This window comes from Arachis hypogaea, chromosome 12 (genome assembly GCF_003086295.3).
Source record: "Arachis hypogaea cultivar Tifrunner chromosome 12, arahy.Tifrunner.gnm2.J5K5, whole genome shotgun sequence".
Lineage (NCBI taxonomy): Eukaryota > Viridiplantae > Streptophyta > Magnoliopsida > Fabales > Fabaceae > Arachis > Arachis hypogaea.
Window position 1 is genome coordinate 639,101 of NC_092047.1, and position 11,775 is coordinate 650,875.

Consider the following 11,775-nt stretch of genomic DNA (forward strand, 5'->3'; position numbering starts at 1 on the left):
CATGTTGGTTTAGACCCAGAGAGTGGGCAGGTAATGTTCTATTCTATTTATCTAGATCATGAAAGTGGCAAATTTGTGTACTTGCAATGACATAGTTTACCTTTGTTGTTAGACTATCATATCTGGAATGGGAGAACTACATTTAGATATTTATGTTGAACGTAGTCGGAGAGAGTATAAGGTACCTATTCCTTTCCCATGCATTAATGTTGTTAATCCTTGCTGATACTGGTTTTATATTTCCTGCTTCTGGAGTTTCATTATTATGTTCCTACTTGTTAAGGTTGATGCAACTGTTGGAAAGCCCCATGTAAACTTCAGAGAAACTGTTACACAACGTGCTGATTTTGATTATTTACACTAGAAGCAATCTGGAGGGCAAGGTCAATATGGACGGGTAATCGGGTATGTATCGGTAATTTTTATATTAGTTACCATACATAAGATTTTTTTTTTATTAAATCAGATTAGACATGTGGATTGCCCGAGAGTGGCACTTTGCACTATGATCGTCATATGCTCTAATTATTATTATTATTTGTATCCACTAATTTACATCTCACATTACAATATCAATAATCAAGATTTGGATTTGTTTCTCATTAAAGTGTTAGATATAAAATCGTGTCGCTGACCAACAATTTAAGTTCATGGGAAAGATGGTTCATATCATGGTATATTACTGTACCAGAACCTATTCTATGGTTGTTTTGGTCACCCCAAAATGTCTAGTCAACCAAATAGCAAGTCTTTGTCCAGTCTTGAGCATGAGAAGGTATATTATAGTTCCACATGTCCTAAGGATAAGGTGTGGTAGAAGCCTTTACAAGTCTAGGGCAACCCTCTCCCTTGAGCTATTTTTTAAAGTTTAATTAGAGTGACTGAGTTTCAATAATGGTGTAAGAGCTTCTATGACTAGACAGAGGGTTCAATCCTTGTTGTCTCTCAATTATTCTTAATAAAAGCTGCATCCCAGATAGGATGGACCTGTGCATTGTCCATTCTTCAAACTCAAAAAGAATAAGCGACATTCGTGTGAAGAGGCCTGTTCGATATTAAACCATTCTTTTGAGTTTTACCTTTATCCAATTACAATAATTACAACTTTAGGAGAGATACTTACTGACAAACTGTTAGCATCAAAGATATAACTCCGAATAAAGTTTAATTGCAATTACAATACAATTTTCAATACCCTATGGTTGGAGCATAGAAATCATGTGAACCAACCTTGCAAGAAATATAATGACTGTGACTTCGTCTTGATTAACTTTCTCTCAACAACCGCATGTCTAAATATGCATAGACCTTGCATGCAAGGCAAGATTAGGGAGTAGGCACTGTTGAAGAACTGTTTGATCATTACAAGATTCTTTAATTATTTTTCCCCAAGTTTTAACTTACTGAATATTACAAGATAAATATGCCGTTGTAGTGTGTAAATTAATATATTTTTTTGTATTAGGCTCAATAAGTACTTTCTAAAAGATAAAAAAAAGTAACTTATATTAATCTTACAGCAAATTGTTTATTCAGAAATTACTTTTTGAGAAGTTCGTTTTAATATAAGCGCTTGACAAAAGAGGCATTTTTGTCCATGTTAGTTTTTAAACAAATTTGTCTCAATTTATATTCTTTTCTGTGTGGTTAGAAATAAAATTAAGTTGATGCGTTATTAAAAAATTTAAAGTTAGTCAAAAAAGTTTTGTTAAATAAAAGGTGTTGTGAATTAATAAATGAAGAAAGTATACATCGTGATTTTCAAAACAATGTCATCCAAACTAAATGCATGTCTCTTAGGAACAGAAAATTGCTGGTATTCAAGGGCAATCAAATTTTAGATAGGGATTTTCATTTACTTCCAGACTTCTCCATGTGTATAAATATCCTTTTTCTTTCTCATAAAAGTGTAATAATCCTTAATTAAAAAATTGGATAGCTTTCTTTCTTTGCTGTGGTTCTGGTTCTGGGCTAATGGCTTCCGTATAAAGTATATCTTACCTTATATAGCAGTGATTGGAATTTGTGATGTTCCAACTTATCCCTAATCACTTTTGTTTCTTAGATGCTTAGTGATCACTACGTGTTACTATGTTTGCAGGTATATTAAACCACTTCGGGCAGGATCACCAACTAAATTCGAATTTGAAATAACCTCTGTTTGGGCAACTATTCCATCAGGTTTTATCCCTCAATTGAAAAAGGTTTTAAGGGAGCCGCCAACTCGTGAGTGAAATTTTCATCATTGCTTATTTGTGATTTTACTTTAAGTCTAATTGTCGTTCAACATATATTATCTTATTCCCATGAATGTAATAAAGACCACGAAAAAATGTAATGATGGAATAGTGAGCATTCAAAAGTAATTTATGGGGACTTTTCCGATATATTTGCATCAATTAGTCGATGTTTCTTGGTCTATGCTCAAGTATTGGTTGTCTTTGTCTATGGTTCTCGTTGATTCTAGTGAACTTGCATTTAAGTTGGCTTTATCCATGCTTTCAGAAGTTCTTTAAATTCTGCATCCATTTATACATTGCAATATCCTGATAATATTGTCCATAGTTTGTGCTCATAGTACTGACCATATTCTTTGATATTTGTATCAGTGCTATACAGCTTCCAGGCCATTTATATTAGAACCTGTTATGCTTGTTGAGCTGAAAGTACCAACAGAATTCCAAGGAGCTGTTGCTGGTGACATTAACAAGTGGGGTTCTTATTTTATTCTATCCTTGTTTCTCTTTTCAAATGGTTTATTTATGATATTGGTTTATTTATGATATTTTTATCTATGGTATTGGTTTATGATATTGGTTATTTATTCTATCTTTGATATTGGTTTATTTATGATATTTTTATCTATGGTATACGATGTCAGATTTTTTTTTTATTAAATTTTAATTTAGGTTAAGAGTTTTTAAGTCATCTTAATTAGTGGCTAGAAAAACTGACAATGCTTTTTGAAAAACTGACAAAACTATGCTTTGCCTCTACCACTCTTAGACGGTGATTATAATGTGAAAAGGTTAATGAACTCCTCAATTTTTAGATTTATATACACTAATGAATTATTACTCATAATTATAATATTAATAAAGAAGAACATGATGAGTCCTAATTGATCTAATTAATTCTAGTATAATCCTAATCGATACATAAACACACTTTAATATAATAGTAATCATAGTTATCAGAATCAAATGACCACGTGACCCGATTACTGGATCAACCGGTGGGTCACTGGTTTACCTGGTTGTTCCGGTATAATTTAAAAAATATAAATTATATAAATAAAATTAAATTAATACTAAGACTTAAAATGTAAGTCTTTACAAATATAATAATAATCAATGTTAATTTTTAGACAATTAATGATGCAAAAAAAAGATAATAAATTAGTTTTTTAATACAAATACTTTCTCTATTTAAATAAACAAGAGCAAGCAAAAGATAACATAATTGATAATCAAGTCCAAGTGATCTTAAAATCGAAATTTATATCTTCATAGGACAAATTTGGAGCTTGATTAACATTTTCTCATTTTGATTTGCATCTATATCTTTCATAAGAAACACTGCATTTGATGTTATGCAGAACATCAGAATAAGAGAAAAAGAGTTTGAAGAGAGAGATACAAGAAACTAGTTACATTGTATGATAACTATGACAACTTCATGGAGCAACAAAAATATAAACTATGATAACTTCAGGCACAACAAAAAAAAACAGAATTGAACAGAAAGACAGGGGAACTCATTAACAATTCAAGATTCATGATAATCAGTAACAAATTTCAGCAACACATTCGGTTTCCGCAACAAAATTAAAACAGAAAGAACAGGGGAAACTCACCAAATCGGGTTGCACGAAGGAATCTGACGGCGAAGGAGAAGCTGATGGCGAGGGAGAAGCTAACGGCAAGGCTCGAAGCAAGAAGACGACAATGAAGACCAGTCCACCGGGACCTGTTGCCTCTATTACCGGCGACGAAGAGCGCAGGGAAGGGAGAGATCGAGACCAGGTGCGAGACAGAGACGTGAGAAGCAAGAAGATGACCACCACCACTACCGAGGGACCAGATGCGGTTCCGTCTGCTTCTGCCGCCAACGAAGCGAACACCGGGGTACGGGACCGCGACGACGACCAAGGTGAGTGGACGAGGTGAGAGACTGAGAGAGGGACGAGGTGAGGCCGTGAGAGACTGAGAGTGACGACTGTCGAGGTGAGGGAGAGACAAGAAAGGGACTACTGAGTATTGAGTTCCGACTGCGAGCTAGAGATGGAGAGAGCGCAGAGACTGGCTGGGTTAGGGGGTTTTACTTAGACTCTCAGAGTCAAGAGTCTTAGATTTGGCATTGGGCATAGGGTTTCATCTAAAGGGAAGGGTTAGGAGGGGGGTTATGAAGGACGCCGTTTCAAGTAATAGGAAGAAAAATAAAATAAAACGACCGGATCGGGTTAAATTAACCGGACGGATCATCGAATTTCACGAAAACCTGTTTGGTCGAACCGGGTTCGACCGGGTCTGTTGCACAACCAGTTCAACGAGTGGCTTGGCCCGACCAAGTAATCGGGTGACCGAGTTTTCGGTCGAACGGCCAGGTCAAGCCGGATTTGATAACTATGTCTACAATAGACCACAAATAAAGGTACAAATATCCTACATAATATAATTTGCAACATCCATGCACAGGTTTCCAATATTCATTAAAAGTTTTCAACTATTGTCATTTTGATCTACATTATTACTTAATAGACCAAAAATTGCAACAGGTGGATAGCTTTTTGTCATCTCCCAAAGCAATCACTCGATATTTCCTCACAACATCTTTCATTATTTTTCCTCCATCTTATGTTATATGTCCATTCCGTTTGTAGCATTTAGCAACATGATACATATATAGAGATATCTTTTAGTTATCACAATATGCTTTTAGATGCCCTTTATATCAATGCATATCTCAACTTTGCTTTCTTCCTTCTTTCTTTCTCTTTTTATTTCTTTCTCTCTTTTTGCTTAACTCATTTTCTTCCTTGACATCTTTTGATTGTAAATTATTAATTTTTTTAATCCAAAATGGGACGAAAGTGATCCAGAGATTGTGTTTCTTGAACTTCTCAATTTTTTCAATGAATAATAATATTCTGTATGATCTGATATATTTCAATTAACAAATTAACATAGACAATAATAAAAGACAGAAATATAGTTGGTCTAACAAGCAGTCATCAATTGCATAACCATAAAGGAGTCGCATTACGTGAATAAAGGATAAATTGAGAATCGCAAACAATCATATGCAAGACACTTATTAAATTGTATTTAATGAAGATCGATAAGTGAGCCTAAATGGTAAGCAAAACCGAAGCAAACTAAGGTCTTCATTCTTCCATTTGTCTTTAATTAAATTCAAATGACAAGCAAATTAAGTCCCTAAAATGTTAACTAATTCATTCTTTTATAAAGCAGCAAGGTTTAATCATACACAAGCAAATTAAGCCTCTATTTGGGAAGAACACATCACAAATATTAAAAAGCTCTAACTAAATTGAATAAAGTTTAATCACACTGTATTTTCATCTCATAAAGAGGCAACCCAGAACTAACCTAATAAAAAAGATAGATGAACAAAGAAATTTAAAAATTGAACTAATCCATATTCTTAACTAATCAAGTCATCAATATTCAATAATCAATTAATCAAAAATCAAGAGATGCACAGAAAAGGAGAAGAAAAAATACGTCATCAATGTCCATTTCATTAAGCAATTTCTAGTGCCAAGGCTCTATTATTCGAGAAAATGACACAAAACAATCATACAAAATACCATAGTTTAAAAAAAAATAAATTCAATTCACAGAGGAAGAGGAAAAAAATATTTAGATAAAATCAAACAAGAGACACAAATTTAGGTTCCAAATTGAGAAATGACAACAAATAGAAGATAAAGAAGGAGAACACATACCTAATTTTCTGAAGGAAGGAGACGTTCATTACAGTGCTAGCAGCAGAGTTTGCAGGCGGCGGCGGAGGCTGCTAGTGGATAGAATAACAGCGGTGTGCGTAGAGAAAGCAAAAGGTTGGAGAGGGAGTACAGAGTAGAGAGCACAGCAGCAGCGAAGAGAGGAGAAGTGAGCAGATCGGCATCGAGATCAAAGGTTGCAGCCTCAACAACAATAGTAACGGTGTACAATGAAGAGATCAGAGGGATGCTGGAGAAAGAAGTGGCTGCCATTCTGGTCTATGACAGGGTGGAAGACTGAGGGGCTGTAGAAGAAGAATATTGGAAATTTGAAAGTAGTGGGTAATGTTGGGTAAGCAAAGAGAAAATGGGATGTCATAGTCGTTGGGGTATTTTTTGGAGGGTTTGTCACTCATGTATTAATTTGAAATCTTTAGATTTTTTATTTTTGTTAATAGTTTATTAGTTTAACAATATTTCTTTATATTTAAAGATCAAATTAAAATTATGATTAAAAATCAAATATTTCAAATTTAAACAATAAAATTTAAGAGGCTAAATTGGAATAAATTAAAATAGTTTGAATATCTTACGAATAAACTATGTCAAAATATGACAAATTAGAGGATTGGAAATTGAGTGTGACTAACTTACATCCTATATATGTATATATTATAAAAATATGTTATATGTGGGTATTAAACCAAGGATCTCTCACTTAGTGCAAAACCCTAAAAAATACTCTAAAAAATCCTAAAAAATCCTAGAAAACTCCTAAAAAACCCTAAAAAACCCTAAAGAATCCTGGAAAACCCTAAAAAACCCTAGAAAACTCTAGATAACCTTAGAAAACTTTAGAAAAATCCTAGAAAACCCTAAAAAATACTAGAAAATCCTTGAAAAACCTACAAAACCCTAGAAAATCCTAAAAAACACTAGAAAAACCCTAGAAAACCCTACAAAACCCTAGAAATTCCTAGATAACCCTAGAAAACTTTAGAAAACCCTAGAAAATAATAGAAAAATCTTAGAAAACCTTAGAAAAATCTAGAAAATCCTAGAAAAACTCTAAAAATCCTAAAAAGCATAAAAAAATCCTAAAAAACCCTAAAAATCTTAGAAACTTTTAGAAAACCCTAAAAAAACCTAGAAAACCTTAGAAAACCCTTGAAAACCCTAGAAAAATCTTAGAAAACCCTAAATAACACTAGAAAATCCTTGAAAACCCTAGAAAATCCTAAAAATCATAAAAAAAATCCTAGAAAAAACCATAAAGACCCTAGAAAAAACCATAAAAAACCCTAGAAAACCCTAAAAACCATAGAAAATCCTGAAATATCCTAGAAAAAACTTAGAAAACCCTAGAAAAACCATAAAAACTGTAGATAACCCTAAAAAATCCTAGAAAATCCTAAAAAATTCTAGAAAAACCATAGAAAATCATAGAAAAACTTAGAAGATCATAGAAAACTGTAGAAAAACCATAGAAAATCCTAGAAGATCCTAAAAAATTCTAAAAAACCGTAAAAATCCCTAGAAATCCCTAAATAACACTAGAAAATCTTTGATAATCCTAGAAAACCCTAAAAAAATCTTAGAAAACAATAGAAACCCTAAAAACCCTAGAAAACCTTAGTAAATCTTAAAAAACCCTAAAAAGTCCTAGAAAACCCTAGAAAAACCTAGAAAATCCAAGAAAACAATAGAAAAGCCTTAGAAAACTCTAGAAAAATCTATAAAATCCTAGAAAAACACTGAAAAATCCTAAAAACCATAAAAACACCCTTGAAAGTCCTAAAAACCCTAGAAAATCCTGAAAAACCCTAGAAAAAACCTAAAAACCACTTGAAAACTCTAAAAAAAAAACGTTAGAAGATTCTAAAAAACCTAGATAACCCTAGAAAACCCTAAAAAAACATAAAAAAAAATCCTAGAAAACCCTAGATAACCTAAGAAAAACCTTAAAAAACACTAAATAACCATAGAAAACCTTAGAAAATACAAAAAAACCTAAAAACCCCTAAAAAAACCATAGAAAATCCTAAAAAAAATCCCTAGAAAACCCTAGAAAATACAAAAAAAACCCTAGAAAATCCTAGAAAACCCTAGATAACCCAAGAAAACGCTAGAAAATCCTAAAAATGCTAAACACCCTAGAAAAATCCTAGAAAAACCCAAGAAAACCTAAGAAAAAATCTAGAAAACCCTAAAAAATCTTAAAAAATCCTAGAAAAAGCAAAAAAAATTCTAAAAAACCCTAAAAAAATCCTAGAAAACCCTAAAATTCCTAAATATAGACCTAGATAAAACCTAGAAAATCCTTGAAACTCCTCAAAAACCTAAGAAAATCCTAAAAAACCTAGAAAACACTAGAAAAACTCTAAAAAAAACCCTAAAAACCATGAAAAAAAAAGTCTAGAAAATCCTAAAAACCCTAGAAAACCCTAGAAAAAACCTAGAAAACCCTAGATAACCATAAAAAACCCTAGAAAACCTTAGATAACTCTAGAAAATCCTAGAGAAATCCTAAAAATCCATAGAAAAACCTAGAAAATTCTAAAAAACCCTACATAATATCATTTGCAACATCCATGCACAGGTCTCCAACATTCATTAAAAGTTTTCACATATCGTATTTTAATCTACATTATTACTTAATAGACCAAAAATTAAAGCAGGTGGATAGCTTTTTGTCATCTTTAGAAGCAATCACTCAATATTTCCTCACAACATCCTTCATTATTTTCCTTCCATCTTTTGTTATATGTCCATTCCCTTTGTAGCATTTAGCAACATGATACATATATAGAGATATCTTTTAATTTAGTCATCACAATGTGTTTTTAGATTCCCTTTATATAAATGAATATCTCAACTTTTCTTTCTTCCTTCTTTCTTTAACTTCTCAACTTTTTTCAATGGATAATAATATTATGTGTAATCTAATATATTTCAATTAACAAATTAACATAGACAATAATAAAAGACAGGAATATAGTTGGTCTAACAAGCAGTCATCAATTGCATAGCTATAAAAGAGTTTCATTACGTGAATAAAAGATAAATTGAGAATTGAAAACAATCATATGCAAGACACTTATTACATTGTATTTAATGAAGATGGATTAGTGAACCAAAATGGTAAGCAAAATCGAAGCAAACTAAGGCATTCATTCTTCCATTTGTCTTTAATTAAATTCAAATCACAAGAAAATTAAGGCCCCAGAAAGTTAGCTAGTTCATTCTTTTATAAAGCAGCAAGGTTTAATCATACACAAGCAAATTAAGCCTCTATTTGGAAAGAAAACATCACACATATTAAAAAGCTCTCACTAAATTGAATAAAGTTTAATCACACTATATTTTTATCTCATATAGAGGCAACTCGGAACTATCCTAACAAAAAAGATAGATAAACAAAGAAATTTAAAAATTGAACTAATCCATATTCTTAACTCATCAAGTCATCAATATTCAATAATCAATTAATCAAAAATCAAGAGATGCACAGAAAAGTAGAAGAAAAAATACGTCATCAATGTCCATTTCATTAAGCAAATTCTAGTGCCAAAGCTCTATCATTCGAGAAAATGACACAAGACAATCATACACAATACCATAGTTTAAAAATAAATAAATTCAATTCACAGAGGAAGAGGAAAAAAATATTTAGATAAAATCAAACAAGAGACACAAATTTAGGTTCCAAATTGAGAAATGAAAACAAATAGAAGATAAAGAAGGAGAACGCATACCTAATTTTCTGAAGTAAGGAGACATTTGTTGCAGTGCTGGCAGCAGAGTTTGCAGGCGGCGGCGGAGGCTGCTAGTGGATAGAATAGCGGCGGTATGCGTAGAGAAAGCAAAAAGTTGGAGAGGGAATACAGAGTAGAGAGCACAGCAACAGCGAAGAGATGAGAAGTGAGCAGATCGGCATCGAGCTCAAAGGTTGCAGCCTCAACAGCAATAGTAACGGTGTACAATAAAGAGATCAGAGGGATGCTAGAGAAAGAAGTGGCTGCCGTTCTGGTCTATGACAGGGTGGGAGACTGAAGGGCTGTGGAAGAAGAATATTGGAGATTTGAAAGTAGTAGGTATTGTTGGGTAAGCAAAGAGAAAATGGGATGTCATAGTCGTTGGGGTATTTTTTGGGGGGTTTGTCACTCATGTATTAATTTGAAATCTTTAGATTTTTCATTTTTGTTAATAGTTTATTAGTTTAACAATATTTCTTTATATTTAAAGATAAAATTAAAATTATGATTAAAAATAAAATATTTCAAATTTAAACAATAAAATTTAAGAGGCTAAATTGGAATAAATTAAAATAGTTTGAATACCTTACGAATAAACTATGTCAAAATATGACAAATTAGAGGATTGGAAATTGAGTGTGACTAACTTACATCCTATATATGTATATGTTATAAAAATATGTTATAGGTGGGTATTAAACCAAGGATCTCTCACTTAGAGCAAAACCCTAAAAAATACCCTAGAAAATCCTAAAAAATCCTAGAAAACTCCTAGAAAACCCTACAAAACCCTAAAAAATCTTGGAAAACCCTAGAAAACTTTAAAAAACCCTAAAAAATCCTAGATAACCCTAAAAAACTTTAAGAAAATCCTAGAAAACCCTAGAAAAACCTAAGTACCTAACAAACCCTAGAAAACCCTAGAAAATCCAAGAAAAACCCTAAAAAAATCCTAGAAAACCCTAGATAATCCTAGAAAACCCTAGAAAATCCTAAAAATCCTAAAAAATATTAGAAAAATCCAAGAAAACCCTACAAAACCCTAGAAAACCTTAGATAACCCTAGAAAACTTTAGAAAAACACTTGAAAACCCTAGAAAATAATAGAAAAATCCTAGAAAACCTTAAAAAAATCTAGAAAATCCTGGAAAAAAAAATCCCTCTAGTCGATGAAAAATGATAGGAAGGAAGAGAAGTAAATATCTTGCTGGCACTGGACTCTGTTTTCGAAGGAGGGGAGCTTCTAAAGCGTACAAGAAAAGGTATCCTTAAAATATTTATAGCAATTGAAGTAAATTAAAACAAATGGCAAATGCACATAGAAGTTTATATTTATAACACAAAGTATCCCTTTCTTTCTGAATGTCAAATGCAGGAGATCTTCACTAGAAGCAAGTATCTTTCAATATGAATTCAAATTTACAGGTAATTGCTAGAAGACACTCAAAAATCCATCAACAAATAATAGGCATAGGAGATAATCATAACCACTGATTTTGTTGATATCTCTAATTAAACAGTTACATGGAATGTTCTAACAAAATTACAACAGGTTATAGCAAAAATGAAGAGCAAGCACATGGCAGGAACATTCACCAAAAAGAAGAAATGTAAGCTCAAAGTTTCATTCATAACTATTCTTTCCCACAATCTGAAAACCAATGCTTTAAGGTATGGCCTATAAAATCGCAGGTATAGTCACCGGAGTCTGCAGTGATGTCCAAGCTTGGCCGGGAAGAGAGAAGGAAGACTAAATAGAAAAGAGGGCATATTTCGGAATTAAAACTGCAGAAAGGATAATAGAGTTTGAATGTGAGAGTAAAAGAGACAAATAGTTCTGGCTTGATGGGATTCAGTATATGTTGAATTGCCATGCCAAAGCGGTATAAATATAAACAGAAAATAAGAAAAAAATAAAATGGATGATATGGGGTTGCTTTTTCTACTTCTCTTTTACTTTTGCTTTGTGAGATGCTTATAAAGATGTACATTTGATAGAATAACTGTAAGATTTCGCCAAGGACATTGATAGAGTACAATGATTTCAATGAA

The 11,775-nt window shown here is 32.3% G+C and overlaps 2 long non-coding RNA genes across 2 annotated transcripts; both read left to right on the plus strand.

The window, feature by feature from the left end:
- Positions 1-2,152, plus strand: LOC112726210 (uncharacterized). The gene is made up of 4 exons (XR_003165229.3): positions 1-30; positions 113-181; positions 284-405; positions 2,102-2,152. It is a non-coding gene; the product is annotated as an uncharacterized lncRNA (long non-coding RNA).
- A 9,097-nt stretch (positions 2,153-11,249) lies between these two features.
- On the plus strand, positions 11,250-11,775 carry LOC140177251 (uncharacterized). The gene is made up of 2 exons (XR_011869077.1): positions 11,250-11,333; positions 11,416-11,775. It is a non-coding gene; the product is annotated as an uncharacterized lncRNA (long non-coding RNA).